This window comes from Aethalodelphis obliquidens, unplaced genomic scaffold (assembly GCF_003676395.1).
Source record: "Aethalodelphis obliquidens isolate GAN/ISIS:26980383/991018 unplaced genomic scaffold, ASM367639v1 scaffold1, whole genome shotgun sequence".
NCBI lineage: Eukaryota > Metazoa > Chordata > Mammalia > Artiodactyla > Delphinidae > Aethalodelphis > Aethalodelphis obliquidens.
In genome coordinates this window covers 53,777,814-53,794,389 of record NW_020837945.1, presented here as the reverse complement: position 1 = coordinate 53,794,389, position 16,576 = coordinate 53,777,814, and positions in this window count along the sequence as shown.

Sequence of the window (16,576 nt, the reverse complement as noted above, 5' to 3'; positions counted from 1 at the left end):
AGCCCTTCTCTAGAGCACACTGTTCCCTCTGCCTCCCGCAAACCAGGCCATGGGCGGAGCTGCTTTGTAGGAATCTTTCAGCAGGGAGGGGTAGAGTTGTCGTGGGTCAGTTGCACCTGCGCCGCTCATGCTCTGGGTCGCAGTAGAGGCACAGTGCCTCTGCGCATGCCCCGCCGACGCTATCTTGAATTGAGGTGTCGTGGTGTCCCGATTTCCATGAGGAACCCCGGTCTGAAGCGCTGGGTTCGAGGCCTCTCTGCCCGCAGCATCCTGCGAGCAAGTGAAACTAGAGTAAGCATAAAGGGGAAAACAGACAAAAAAAGCTATACTTTATTTTATTACCCAGATTCTATTTTTATTTCCTGGGAATTGTTAATGGGCTCTGCCAGTGATGTTATGGGATAGATTTGTTATGACTTGGATGAAGAGAAGGGAGTAAGAGAATTACAAACTGGATCTTTATGGAGCAGATATCAATAAGCTACATGTAGTGAATTTCATCTGGATATAAGTCTGTGAGGAAAAAATAAGGGTGCGGGTTGCTGCTGAAGATTGGAGAAACTCAGTGAAGAAAATATTATGTGCTTTAGTGTTTTACAGAGATTGAATCTATCAATTACCAGCAACGTATTTTACCTAATTTCTTTGATATGCAGTTTCCTCATCTGTAAAATGGGTGCAGTATTTCCTGCTTTCAAGGTTGTTATGAGGAATAAATGTACTAAAGCATGCAATATAGGACAAGAGAAATTCCTATTAAGTATCAGATCTTTTCCACAATCTGGGAATTCTAGATAATTTGCTACTGACATCTGGAAGGAAAGCTGCTCTAGGAAAGTAGGAACGGATTACTACTGGAAGATGCTCCTTCCTTCTGACCTTCCCCTGTGCTTTCTGTAATTCCACATCTGGTAAGCTAGGCTTCCCATCTCTCTAGATAATAAAGTTCTCCTTTTCTTGCCTAATGCATCCTTCTAGAAAATATTAGGGTAGAGAGTGTATAGTACTAGAATTCCCAAAGCGGTTTAACTTATCTCTTTTTATATGTAGCTTTTAAAAAGGGTAAATATTAAATCACTGAATTTGATTTTCAGTGAGGAGGAGGAAAAAAAGAAACAAATAGAAGCACACAGAGAGGAGGAGAAGAACTTAATAGTCTCTGAATTGCAGCCTCTGCTGATGCAGGCAAATGGTGGCTGCCGATGTGCCGTGTGTTTTGCGGAGTCCTGCAGCGCTGCCAGCCATTATCGACCTTAATATTTAATAGGCATTTGTACAGAAACACCACATGAGTATGAGAGATGTTAATTGTTCATAACACTTTAATATTTTTTTTTAATTTAGCAGGCTGTTAGTCATTAAATAAAGAATGCTGTTTGGCTAGGTTGAGATTTTAATGTTCAGCTCTTAATTTTTCTGAGATAGTTTTTCTGTGAAAAGTTTGTAATAAATACTTTGTATTTGCACCATGCCTCACTCCAAAGAGATCAAAGTCCTGATCAGAAACTTCTTGAGACCCGGGAAGGATTCCAGGCTTTTATGTACTTTGCTCAGCTCTCATGGAAATGCTGCTCCTAGCAGTGGGTCTGACCTATGGGGAAACCGTCTCTTTTATGTACCATCAGCTTCTTGAAGTTCTTCTCAGTTACTTATCCCTTGTGGCAAACATCTCAAATCCTGAGGTTCACTGCCCATCTAGTTCTAGTACAATCATTGAATGATTGTTTTTTTTCATGTTTTTGTTACAATTTCACTTAAAAATCAGTTTTAGTTTAAAGAGAGTTATGCAAAATATCTGTACAAAAGCACTAAATAAAACAATTTCTAGTAACCTCTTAGGGTTACAGCAGGAGAAGTGATACCTGAAGGTAAACAGTGACAGAATGTATTTTAATAGAGAAATCTTACATAATCTGAGACTTTTCTGATCATTCATAGTATATATAGTTATGTTCTATACTTCTGTGTTCTTTTAATGAAACGTGCTATCCTGCATGCTTTTAATGTGTTTCGAACCATTCTTTTCACTGCTGTGAAGGCTTATTCTTTTTTTGTCTGTTCAAAAGTTACTTCCTCTGAGAAGTTTTTCCATACCTGACCATAGGCTCAATTTGTTATTATTTACTCCATCCTAAATGTTTCCTCAAGTCTAGTAGCCTAAATGTTTCCTCAAGTCTAGTATCCATGGCACTGTAAATATCTGTATACATGTTTATCTCTCTCTCTGTGCTATGAACCCTTTGGAGAGAGATCATCTGTCTTACTGTTTTCTGAATGTTTACTGTCTAACACAGTGCTGCACACATATAAAGTGTTCAGAAATATTTTTAGAATGAATGATTTCTGTAAATTACCAAAAGATTTTACAAAATTTAAAACTACAACAGATGTTCCATTTCAAATAGGGTCCTCTCTGCTTACACCAAATTAGCGTCACTTCAGGAGACTTTCTATTGTTGGTGCGTTAAAAACAATTCAATCATTTCCTTTATTGACCTTAAATGAGTATTTGAGAAAGAAATAGGAAAAAGGAAATAACCTGTAGTCTTAAATAAAAATTAGGTAAAAAAAATTATGGAATTAACTTTCTAAAATGAATTTGCTTTGTTAAGTGAAAAACTCTGTGTATTTAAACAGGAAGGAAAATGCCTGCCTATGAAAGGCAACAAGGTGGAGCAATTTCTGGAAACTTCTACAGATATATTAAATGTAATTATTTGCAGTTTCATCCCTAAAGCAATATAGTCACTTGTTTGCTCTTGTGTGTTAAATTCAGCTCTTCATTTTTTATCTCATTTGTCTGCTTGAATTTCATAGCACAGGCTAATCTAGAAGAGAATGTGGGTGTAACTTTCTCATTCTTTCTTACTCTGTAGAAGCTTGAGTCAGTTTTTCAACAAAATAGTTCAGTGAATTGCTGTAGGCCACAGAGCAAGTAAATTGTAATGAAGGGAAGCAACTTCAGGTCTCTCACTTTCCTGGATTCCCGTTCTACTCTATGAAGATTAAAATGTTTTATCCTTAGACCACATATTTCATAATGATCTATAAAAGAGTATAGAGCTTCTAAGGTAGTATGACCCTCCATAAAGAAATAAAGATCTATATAAATAATAGAACCTTAATACAACAAATCTGGAAAGAAGAGCTTTTTTTTTTTTTTTTTTTTTTTTCGGTTTCCGGGGCCCTCACCTTTTTGGCCCCCCCCCTTGCGGAGCACAGGCTCAGCGGCCATGGCTCACGGGCCTAGCCGCTCCGCGGCATGTGGGATCTTCCCGGACCGGGGCACGAACCCGTGTCCCCTGCATCGGCAGGCGGACTCTCAACCACTGCGCCACCAGGGAAACCCAAGAATATATTTTTTTCATTTTTTCAGTATTGTATAATGAGCATATATTGCTGCAGAATTTTTTCAAAAAGGAATCTTGAAAGATACCAACTTATAGGTTAATAATTTTCTATTCAGATTTTACTGCAGAAAATTACTTTTCAGGGTAGATTCAATACATGATAGAGTGTTGTTATAAATGATATCTTGCTGCATAGTGTCCTAGAAAATGCAAATGGATCTCATTTGATGATCACGGGCTGTTCATCAGAGTAACTTTAGTAGAGAGAAGCCTTTAAAGAATATTCCTGCCTGGGACTCATCTCGGTCCTGTTGCATAGGTACATCTGGGAATGTGGATGTAGAATCCAGTATAAATATATTTTGTAAACCTTTCTCCAGGTAATTCAGATACATATCACTGATTATGCTTTGCTACTTTGGTTATAAATAAAGAGACTAAATCTTGAATCAAGCTTAAAGAGGAGAGGTGAGGTTGGATGAGTAGGAAACATTTAGCTTCTGGTGGAAAGGATAAGTGAGGTGCTCAGAGCTCTCTGAATAGGGAGATAATCATCGAAACATCTTTAAAAACCTGCCAGTTACAACAGATATAGAATAATAGTTGGTGACTTACTACTTTCTTAAACTCCAGAACTGAGGGTGGGCAGAAGAGGAATAAATAGATATTTTTTTAAATTGGAATTATGACTTGAGAAAGATATTTAAATCATTTATAAGCCTATGCATATCTAAATTGGCAGCCTGATTTAATCAATATTTCTATTCTTTAGCAGTACCATACACCCAGCTCAGGAAATTCCTATTACCCTCTCCCATTTTATATAATACTATTTCCACTATTCTTATCTAGTTTTTATATCACAGAAATTTTTGTTACTTTTTAGGATCAGTGTTTGTTCAAATTGACCATAAAATCTGGCAATTTATTTGCTCATCTTGGTTTCTTTCAAACCATTTTTTCCTTTATTCAAATTATTTCTTATGAAAATATAGTGGCTCATTGTGAGAATGCGCGTGGGATTCTGAATTTTCTCAGACTTTGACTTTTAAAATGTGTGAATTTTACCCTCATTCTTGAATATACAAAACAAAATATGAGCAGATATCAGCAAGATGGAAGAATAGGTCTGTGCTCTCATTCCCCCATAGAAACACTGATTTAACAATGAGATACAAACCAGAATACCTTTATGAGACTTCCAGAGTCCAGTTAAGAAGTTGTAGAACCCCAGGTGAGCCCGAAGCTGAGAACTGCTCCATTGAAACAGATGAGAGCAATTTCACTTTACCCACATCAACCTCTCCTTCAGGCCATCACAGCTCAATGTCAGCAGGGAATGCTCTGGCTCACCACTTCTACTTTGGGGGAAAGAGGAGCATGGAACATGTGTACCAATGTTCCAGGATTTTGGAGGGCTGCACAAAGGACTGGTGTCTGTCTTACCTCACTTAGAGAGTTAAGAGGACCAGGATAGTTTGAATGCTAGGGTTGACTGAAAGGTTGGTTCAGTGGGGAAAAGCATACAACTTGAGGATTCTTTCTCAGAGGGAAGAAGAAGAGTGCAGTGTGTTTCTGGCAGTCCAGCTTTTCAGAGATACCTCAAGAGACTGGTGGTATCTGTCTTTACTGACTCAGGGTGCTGATAAGGAGTTGGCATACTCTGGATGTCTGGTGGCTTTATCTTGCTGCTGAAGATCCAGAGAACATGCAGTTCCACAGACAGATACCAGAGGGAGCAAGAGATTACAAGCTCCTGAAAAAGAAACTGGCAAACCTCTCTAATTGAGAAATTTTATGCACAGGCCCAGAGAAATTGCTTCCCAAAATGGTTCAGAAGCCCTCACAATCTGTAGATGGATAGACTGGTGAGGGTCTCTCCCTGCACAAAGTCAGTCTATAAAGACAAAGAGAAGGCTGTTTTTCAAATGTGTGGATGTTAACATAAAGCTACAAGACACATAAACAAACAGGGAAACATGGCCCAATTAAAGAAACAAAGTATATTTCCAGAAGCCAACCCTAATGAAATGGAGATAAATGAGTTATCTGACAAAGGATTAAAAATAATCTTAATAAAGATGCTCTACGAACTCAAGAAAGCAGTGCATGAACAAAATGAGAATATCAACAATGAGATGGAACTTATAAAAAAGAACCAAACAGAAATTTTGGAGCTGAAGAATACAATAACCGAGCTGACAAATGCACTAGAGGGGTTCTACAGCAGACTTATCATGAAGAAGAAAAATCAGCAAACTTGAAAATAGGTCATTTGAAATTATCTAGTCAGAGGAAGAATAAGAAAAAAAAGTGAAAATGAGTGAAGAAGGCCCAAGGGACATATGAGGCACCACCAAATGGACCAATATATGCATTATGGCAGATTCAGAAAGAGAAGAGAGAGAGAGAAAGGGGCAGAAGGTTTATGTAAAGAAATAATGGGCGAAAGCTTCTCAAATCTGAGGAAGAAGATGGACATACAGATTCAAGAAGCCCAGCAGAACCCAACTAGTATGAACTCAAAGAAATCCACAGTGAAACACCTTATAATTAAAGTGTCAAAAATTAAAGACAATTTTGAAAGCAGCAAGGGAAAAGCTACTCATCATATACAAGGTAGCTCTTAAAAGAAAATTTCTCAGCAGAAACGTTGCAGGCCAAAAGGGAGTGGGATGATATATCCAATCAGTGGATTTTTCGGCAGATATCTTGTAGATCATAAGGCAGTGGGATACCATGTTCAAAGGGATGAAAAAAAACCCTACCAAACAAGAATACTATAGCCAGCAAAAGTATCTTTCAAAAATTAAGTATAAATAAAGACTTCCCTAGATAAACAAAAGCTGAGAGTTCATCAGCAGTAGGCCTGACTTAAAAAATTGCTAAAGAAGTCCTTCAGGTTGAAACAAAAGGACACTAAACAGCAACGCTAATCATATGAAAGTTTGAGGCTTTCTGGTAAAGGTAAATATATAGACAAATACAGAATACTGTAATACTGTAATGATGGTGTGTAAATCACTTTTAAATATGGTATGGAAGTTAGAAGACAAAAACTATAAAAAAGTAACTTTAGCTATAAAATATGCAATACTTTGTTATTCATTTCATAAATTACATATTTTATATTGTATATCTAAATGGATAACAAAGTGTGGGAGAGAGAAGTGAAAGTGTAGAATTTTTGTATGCATTTGAAGTTAAGTTATTATTAGCCTAAAATAGATCATTATAACTATAAGGTGTTTTATGTAACCCTTATGGCAACCACACATAAAATATCTATATAAGATATAAAAGAAATTGAAAAAGGAATCAAAACATGTCACTACAAAAAAAAAAAAATCAATGAAATACAAAGGAAGGCAGCAAGAGAAGAGGGACCAAAAATGCTACAAGATAGAAAGAAATTGACAAAATGGCAATGAGTTTTCACCTATCAGTAACTACTTTAAACATGAATGGATTAAACGCCCCAATCAAAAGACATAGAATGGCTAAATGGATTAAAAAAAAAAAAAAACAAGATTCAACTATATACTGTCTACAAGAGACTCACTTTAGACTTATGAACACACATAGGCTGCAAGTAAAAGGATGGATTTTCCATGCATGTGATAACTAAAAGACAGCTGAGATGGATATACTTACATCAGACAAAATAGACTTAATATAAGAAACACTGTCAAAAGAGACAAAGAAGTACATTACATAATAATAAAAAAATCAATTCACCAGGAAGATATAGCAATTATAAAAGTATATGTACTCAACATCAGAGAACCCAAATATATAAAGTAAACAATGGCTAAACTGAAGGGAAAAATAGACAGCAACACAATAATAGTGGGGATTTCAATATCTCACTTTAAAAATAGATAGAACAGGGCTTCCCTGGTGGCGCAGTGGTTGAGAGTCCGCCTGCCAATGCAGGGGACACGGGTTCGTGCCCTGGTCCGGGAAGATCCCACATGCCGTGGAGTGGCTGGGCCCGTGAGCCATGCCCGCTTAGCCTGCGCGTCGGAGCCTGTGCTCCACAACGGGAGAGACCACAACAGTGAGAGGCCCGTGTACCGCAAGAAAAAAAAAAAAAAAAAAAAAAAAAATAGGACATCCAGACAGAAAATCAGTAAAAATACAGAGGACTTGAACAACATTCTAGACCAAATAGACCTGAAAGACATGTATAAAACATTCCAACAGCATCAGAATACCCATTCTCTTCAACTGCACATGGAACATTCTCCAGGATAGATCACATGTTGAGTCATAAAAGAAGACTAAACAGATTTAAGATGGAAATCATACAAAGTATAATTTCTGACCACAATGGAATAAAATTAGAAATTAATGGCAGAAGGAAAATTTTAAATTATATGAAATTAAATAACACAGTCTTTTTTTCAGTATTTTTTAATTGACGTATAGTTGATTTACAATGTTTTGTTAATTCCTGCTGTATAGCAAGGTGATACAGTTTTATATATATATATATATGTATACACACATATGTATACATGCACATTCATTTTTTAAAATTCTTTTCCATTGTGGTTTATCATAGGATATTGAATATAGTTCTCTGTGCTATACAGTAGGGCCTTGTTGTTTATATTCCATTCTATATATAAAAGCTTACATCTGCTAACCCCAATCTCCCATGCCATCCCTCTCCCAACCCCCTCCCTGTTGACAGCCACCAGTCTGTTCTCTATGTCCATGATTTTGTTTCTGTTTCATAGATAGGTTCATTTGAAACAACACAATCTTGAACAACCAATGAATCAAAGAAGAAATCAAAAGGGAAATTAGAAAATATCTGTAGACAAATGAAAATGAAAACATAACATACTAAAACTAAAGGGAGGCAGCAAAAGCAGAACTAAGAGGGAAGTTTATAGTGATACTTGCCTACATGAAAAGGAAGAAAGATCAAAAATAAACAAAATAGCTTTACACCTCAAAGAGCTAGAAAGAGAAGAACAAACTAAAATTATAAAAAGGAAGAAAATATTAAGATTAAAGTAAAAATAAATGAAATATAAGAGAGAAAGACAATAGGAAAAAGTGAAGAAACTAAGGAAGACAGTTCAAGATGGTGACATAGGAAGATCGTGAACTCACCTCCTCCCATAGACACATTGAATCTACAGCTACATATAGAACAAATCCCTCTGAAAAAGACATAAAAACTATCTAAACAGCTCCTTCACGTCAAAGAAAAGGGTCATATTGAGGCAAGTAGGAGTGGCAAAGACACAATCTCACCTTAAACCCTGGTGCGGCAACCCACAATTGGGAGGGAACTCACAAATTTGGAGTATCTCCCTAAAGAGCGCAGTGTTCACACCCCACATCAGGCACCCCTACTCTTCAGGTTTGCCACACATCTAAAGGCCTGTGGAGGTCCTTCCAGGGAATGTAGGCTGGGGACTCCATCTTTGTGCTCTGTCTCTGCCTTGTGGCAGCTTGCTAATACCTCCCAGAAAGGAGCTTATCCACTCCTCTGGAGCCCTGAGTTTTGCAACTGTTGCCCAAGGGACACTTCCAGATTGTCTGGTCTGGAGACTAGTGGGGTTTATGGCTGTGGTACCATGGGATTGTGTATGTTTGCATACTTTACAAGCCGTTGCCTGAGGGTCTGGTTTCCAGTCACCCTGAAACTAGGTGCTGACTGAGATCCCTTTCTTTGGAGCACTAACAGGTCTTGGCACGTCTTCAACAACTAGGAGCTAATAAAAATAAAATGGGCTGTTTGGATAATCACAAAGGTTTGAGACACAACCAAGAACTGAGACAAAGTTGAACAATATGGTTTATTCTCTATATGAGGCCACACGTCAACTCTGCAAGAGGTAGTTGTTTCACCTAATACGTAGAAATAAACAAAAGAGTCAAGCAAAATGAGGAAGTAGAGGAATATGTTCCAAATGAAAGAACAAGATAAAACCTCAGGAAAAAACCTTAATGAAATGGGAATAAGTATTATTTACCTAATAAACAGTTCAAACTAATGTTTATAGAGATGTTCACCAAACTTGGGAGAAGAATGTATAACTGCAACGAGAACTTCAACAAAAAGATAGAAAATATAAGAAAATACCAAACAGAAGCCACAGAGCTGAAGAATAAAGGAACTACTTTCAGCTGAAAAGAAAGGGCACTAATTAGTAATAAGAAAACACATGAAAGTGTAAAGCTCACTGGTAAAAATAAATATATAGTAAAGGTAGATTAATCACTTACAACGCTAGTATGAAGGTTAAGAGACAAAAGTAGTAAAAATAATTTTAATTACAATAATTAGTTAAGGGATACATGAGATAAAGAGATGTAAAATGTGACATCAAAAACATAAAACCTGAGGAGGAACCAAGATTTTGGAGTAGAAGGACGTGCTGTCACTCCCTCTTGCAAGAACACCAGAATCACAACTAGCTGCTGGACAGTCATTGACAGGAAGGCACTGGAACTCACCAAAAAAGATACCCCATATCCAAAGACAAAGGACAAGCCACAGTGAGATGGTAGGAGGGGCGCAATAACAGTAAAATCAAATCCCATAACTGCTGGGTGGGTGACTCAGACTGGAGAACACTTATACCACAGAAGTCCACCCACTGGAGTGAAGGTTGTGAGCCCCACATCAGGCTTCCCAGCCAGGGGTTCCGGCAATGGGAGGACGAATTCCTAGAGAATCAGACTTTGAAGCTTAGTGGGAATTGATTACAGGACTTTGACAGGACTGGAGGAAACAGAGACTCCACTCTTGGAGGGCACACACAAAGTAGTGTGTGCATCGGGACCTAGGGGAAGGAGCAGTGACCCCAGGGGAGACTGAACTAGAACTACCTGCTAGTGTTGGAGGGTCTCCTGTAGAGGCGGGGGGTGGCTGTAGCTCACCGTGGGGACAAGGACACTGGCAGCAGAAGTTCTGGGAAGTACTCCTTGGCGTGAGCCATCCCAGAGTCTGTCATTACCCACCAAAGCACCAAGGTAGGCTCCAGTGTTGGGTTGCCTCAGGCCTAACAACCAACAGGGAGGGAACCCAGCCCCACCCATCAACAGTCAAGTGGATTAAAGTTTTACTGAGCTCTTCCCACCAGAGCAACACCCAGCTCTACCCACCACCAGTCCCTCCCATTAAGAAACTTCCACAGGCCTCTTAGATAGCCTCATCCACCGGAAGGCAGACAGCAGAAGCGAGAAGAACTACAATCCTGCAGCCTGTGGAACAAAAACCACATTCCCAGAAAGGTAGACAAGATGAAAAGGCAGAGGGCTATGTACCAGATGAAGCAACAAGATAAAACCCCAGAAAAACAATTAAATGAAGTGGAGATAGGCAACCTTCCAGAAAAAGAATTCAGAATAATGATAGTGAAGATGATCCAGGACCTTGGAAAAAGAATGGAGGCAAAGATCAAGAAGATGCAAGAAATGTTTAACACAGACCTTGAAGAATTAAAGAACAAACAGAGATGAACAATACAATAACTGAAATGAAAAATACACTGGAAGGAATCAATAGCAGAATAACTGAGGCAAGAAGAATGGATAAGTGACCTGGAAGACAGAATGGTGGAATTCACAGCTGCAGAACAGAATGAAGAAAAAAGAATGAAAAGAAATGAAGACAGCCTAAGAGACCTCTGGGACAACATTAAACGCAACAACATTCACATTATAGGCGTCCCAGAAGTAGGAACATGGATACAAAACACTGACAAAACACAATGATCCAAAACCTATGGGATGCAGCAAAAGCAGTTCTAAGAGGGACATTTATAGCTATACAAGCCTACCTCAAGAAACAAGAAAAATCTCAAACAATCTAACCTTACACCTAAAGGAACTAGAGAAAGAAGAACAAACAAAACCCAAAGTTAGCAGAAGGAAAGAAATCATAAAGATCAGAGCAGAAATAAATGAAATAGAAACAAAGAAAACAATAGCAAAGATCAATAAAACTAAAAACTGGTTCTTTGAGAAGATAAAATTGATAAAGCATTAGCCAGACTCATCAAGAAAAAGAGGGAGAGAGAGAGGGAGAGGACTCAAATCAATAAAATTAGAAATGAAAAAGGAAATAACAGACACCACAGAAATAAAGAGCATCCTAAGAGACTACTACAAGCAACTCTATGCCAATAAAATGGACAACCTGGAAGAAATGGAAAAATTGTTAGAAAGATATAACCTTCCAAGACTGAACCAGGAAGAATTAGAAAATATGAACAGACCAATCCCAACTAATGAAATTGAAACTATGATTAAAAATCCTCCAACAAGGAAAAGTCCAGAACCAGATGGCTTCACAGGTGAATTCTATCAAACATTTAGAGAAGAGCTAACACCCATCTTTCTCAAACTCTTCCAAAAAATTTTGCGGAGGAAGGAACACTCCCAAACTTATTCTATGAGGTCACCATCACCCTGATACCAAAACCATACAAAGATACTACAAAAAAAGAGAATTACAGACAAATATCACTGATGAATATAGATGCAAAAATCCTCAACAAAATACTAGCAAACAGAATCCAATGACACATTAAAAGTATCATACACCATGATCAAGTGGGATTTATCCCAGGGATGCAAGGATTCTTCAATATACATAAATCAATCAATATGATACACCATATTACCAAAATGAAGGGTAAAAACCATATGATCATCTCAATAGATGCAGAAAAAGCTTTTGACAGAATTCAACACCTGTGTATGATAAAAAACTCACCAGAAAGTGGGCATAGAGGGAACCTACCTCAACATAATAAAGGCCATATATGACAAACCCACAGCAAACATTATTCTCAATGGTGAAAAACTGAAAGCATTTCCTCTAAGATCAGCAACAAGATAAGGATGTCCACTCTTACCAGTATTATTCAACATAGTTTTGGAAGTCCTGGCCATGGCAATCAGAGAAGAAAAGGAAATAAAAGGAATACAAATTGGAAAAGAAGAGGTAAAACTGTCACTGTTTGCAGAGGACATGATACTATATATAGAGAACCCTAAAGATGCCACCAGAAAACTACTCGAGCTAATCAATGAATTTGGTAAAGTTACAGGATACAAAATTAATGCATAGAAATCTCTTGTATTCCTATACACTAATGATGAAAAATCTGAAGGATAAATTAAGGAAACACTCCCATTTACCACTGCAACAAAAAGAATAAAATACCTAGGAATAAACCTACCTAGGGAGACAAAAGACCTGTATGCAGAACACTATAAGACACTGATGAAAGAAATTAAAGATGATACAAATAGATGGAGAGATATACCATGTTCTTGGATTGGAAGAATCAATAGTGTGAAAATGACTATACTACCCAAAGCAATCTACAGATTCAATGCAATCCTTATCAAACCACTAATGGCATTTTTCACAGAATTAGAACAAAAATTTTCACAATTTGTATGGAAACACAAAAGACCCTGAATAGCCAAAACAATCTTGAGGGAAAAAAACGGAACTGGAGGAATCAGACTCCCTGACTTCAGACTACACTACAAAGCTACAGTAATCAAGACAATATGGTACTGGCACAAAAACAGAAACATAGATCAATGGAACAAGATAGAAAGCCCAGAGATGAACCCACGCACCTATGGTCAAGTAATCTATGACAAAGGAGGCAAGGATATACAATGGAGAAAAGACAGTCTCCTCAGTAAGTGGTGCTGGGAAAACTGGACAGCTACATGTAAAAGAATGAAATGAGGACACTCCCTAACACCATACACAAAATTAAACTCAAAATGGATTAGAGACCTAAAGGTAAGACCAGACACTATAAAACTCTTAAGAGGAAAACATAGGAAGAACACTCTTTGACATAAATCACAGCAAGATCTTTTTTGATCCACCTCCTAGAGTAATGGAAATAAAAACAAAAATAAACAAATGGGACCTAATGAAACTTCAAACGTTTTGCACAGCAAAGGACACCATAAACAAGACAAAAAGAGAGCCCTCAGAATGGGAGAAAATATTTGCAAACGAATCAGTGGACAAAGGATTAATGTCCAAAATATATAAACAGCTCATGCAGCTCAATATTAAAGAAACAAACAACCTAATCCAAAAATGGGCAGAAGACCTAAACAGACATTTCTCCAAAGAAGACATACAGATGGCCAAGAAGGACATGAAAAGCTGTTCAACATCACTAATTATTTGAGAAATGCAAATCAAAAGTACAGTGAGGTATCACCTCACACCAGTTAGATTGGGTGTCATCAGAAAATCTAGAAACAACAAATGCTGGAGAGGGTGTGGGGAAAAGGGAACTCTCTTACACTGTTGGTGGGAATGTAAATTGATACAGCCACTATGGAGAACAGTATGGAGGTTCCTTAAAAAACTACAAATAGAATTACCGTATGACCCAGCCATGCCACTACTGGACATATACCCAGAGAAAACCATAATTCAAAAAGAGTCATGTACCACAGTGTTCATTGCAGCACTATTTACAATAGCCAGGACATGGAAGCAACCTAAATGCCCATCAACAGATGAATGGATAAAGAAGATGTGGTACATATATACAATGGAATATTACTCAGCCATAGAAAGGAATGAAATTGAGTCATTTGTTGAGACGTGGATGGATCTAGAGACTGTCATACAGAGTGAAGTAAGTCAGAAAGAGAAAAACAAATATTGTATATTAATGCATGTATGTGAAACCTAGAAAAATGGTACAGATGAACCGGTTTGCAGGGCAGAAGTTGAGACACAGATGTAGAGAACAAATGTATGGGCACCAAGGGGAGAAAACCACGGTGGGGTGGGGATGGTGGTGTGCTGAATTGGGCGATTGGGATTGACATGTATACAGTGATGTGTATAAAATTGATGACTAATAAGAACCTGCTGTATGAAAAAATAAATAAAAGAAAATTTAAAAATTAAAAAAGAATAAATTTCCCATCTTAAAAAAAGAAAAACATAAAACTTGGGAAGGGTGGTGGGAGTAAAAACATAGAATTTTAGAATGTGTTCAAACTTATGTTGTTATCAACTTAAAATAGGCTATTATATATATGTGTTGTTCTATGTAAAGCTCATCGTAACCACAAAGCAAAAACCTATTGTAGATACACAAAAGGTATAATGGAACAGGATAGAATGCCCAGAGATAAACCCACGACAAAGGAGGCGACAGATACAATGGAGAAAAGACAGCCTCTTCAATAAGTGGTGCTGGGAAAACTGGACAGCTACACGTAAAAGAATGAAATTAGAACACTACCTAATACTATACACAAAAATAAACTCCAAATGGATTACAGACCTAAATGTAAGACCAGACACTATAAAACTCTTAAAGGAAAACATAGGAAAAACACTCTTTGACATAAAGCACAGCAAGATCTTTTTTGATTCACCTCCTAGAGAAATGGAAATAAATAAAAAATAAACAAATGGGACTTAATTAAAAACTTTCCCACAGTAAAGGAAGCCATAAACAAGATAAAAAGACAACCCTCAGAATGGGAGAAAATATTTGCAAATGAAACAACCGACAAAGGATTAATCTTCAAAATATACAAACAGCTCGTGGAGTACAATATCAAAAAAACCAACAATCCAGTTAAAAAATGGGCGGATGGGGCTTCCCTGGTGGTGCAGTGGTTGAGAGTCTGCCTGCCGATGCAGGGCACACGGGTTCGTGCCCCGGTCTGGGAAGATCCCACATGCTGCGGAGTGGCTGGGCCTGTGAGCCATGGCCGCTTAGCCTGTGTGTCTGGAGCCTGTGGTCCGTAACGGGAGTGGCCACAACAGTGAGAGGCCTGCGTACTGCAAAAAGAAAAAAAAAAAAAAAAGGGTGGACAACCTAAATAGACTTTTCACCAAGGAAGACATACAGGTGGCCAAGAGGCACATGAAAAGATGCTCAACATCACTAATTATTAGAGAAATGCAAATCAAAACTACAATGAGGTATTACCTCATGCCGGTCAGAATGGCCATTGTCAAAAAGTCTAGAAACAATAAATGCTGGAAAGTGTGTGGTGAAAAGGGAACTCTCCTGCACTGTTGGTGGGAATGTAAATTGATACAACCACTATGGAAAACAGTATGGAGGTTCCTTAAAAAACTAAAAGTAGAACTACCATATGACCCAGCAGTCCTATGGACCTAGAGTCTGTCATAGAGAGTGAAGCAAGTCAGAAAGAGGAAAACAAATACCGTATGCTAACGCATATATACAGAATCTTAAAAAAAGAAAAAAATGGCACTGAAAAAACCTAATTGCAGGGCAGGAATGGAATAAAGATGTAGACATAGAGAATCGACTTGAGGACACGGGGTGGGAGGGGGAAGCTAGGGTGTAGTGAGAGTAGCAGCGACACATATACACTACTGAATGTAAAATAGTTGGCTGGTGGGAAGCAGCAGCATAGCACAGGGAGACGGGCTTGGTGCTTTGCGATGACATAGAGGGGTGGGATAGGGAGGATGGGAGGGAGGCTCAAGAGGGAGGGGATATGGAGACATGTGTATGCATATGGCTGATTCACTTTGTTGTACAACAGAAACTAACACAGTATTGTGAAACAATTATACTCCAATAAAAATCTATTTTAAAAAAAAAGGTAATGAGAAAGGAATCTAAGCATAACACTAAAGAAAGACATCAAACCACAATTGAAGAGAGCAAGAGAAGAAGAAAGTAACAGAGAGGAACTACTAAACAGCCAAAAAACAATTAACAAAATGGCAATACGTACATACCTATCAATAATTACTTTAAATGTAAATGAAATAAATTGTCCAATCAAAAGACAGAATGGCTGAATGGCTGAAAAAACAAGACCCATCTATGTACGCCTACCAGAGACTCACTTCATTTGTAAGGACACACACAGACTAAAGGTGAAGGGATGGAAAAAGATATTCCATATAAATGGAAATCAAAGGAACGCTGGGGTAGCTATTTTATATCAGACAAAATAGTTTTTAAAATAAAGACTGTATCAAAATATAAAGTTCTAGAAGTGGAACTATTATGTGATCCAGGTATCCCACTTCTGGGTATTTATCCAAAATAATTGAAATCAGGATTTTGAAGATATTTGCACTTCCATATTCATTGCCTCATTACTCACAATAGCCGAGAGGTGGAAATGACCTGAATGTTCATTGATACCTGAATAAATAAAATGTGGTATATACATATAATGGAATATTTTTT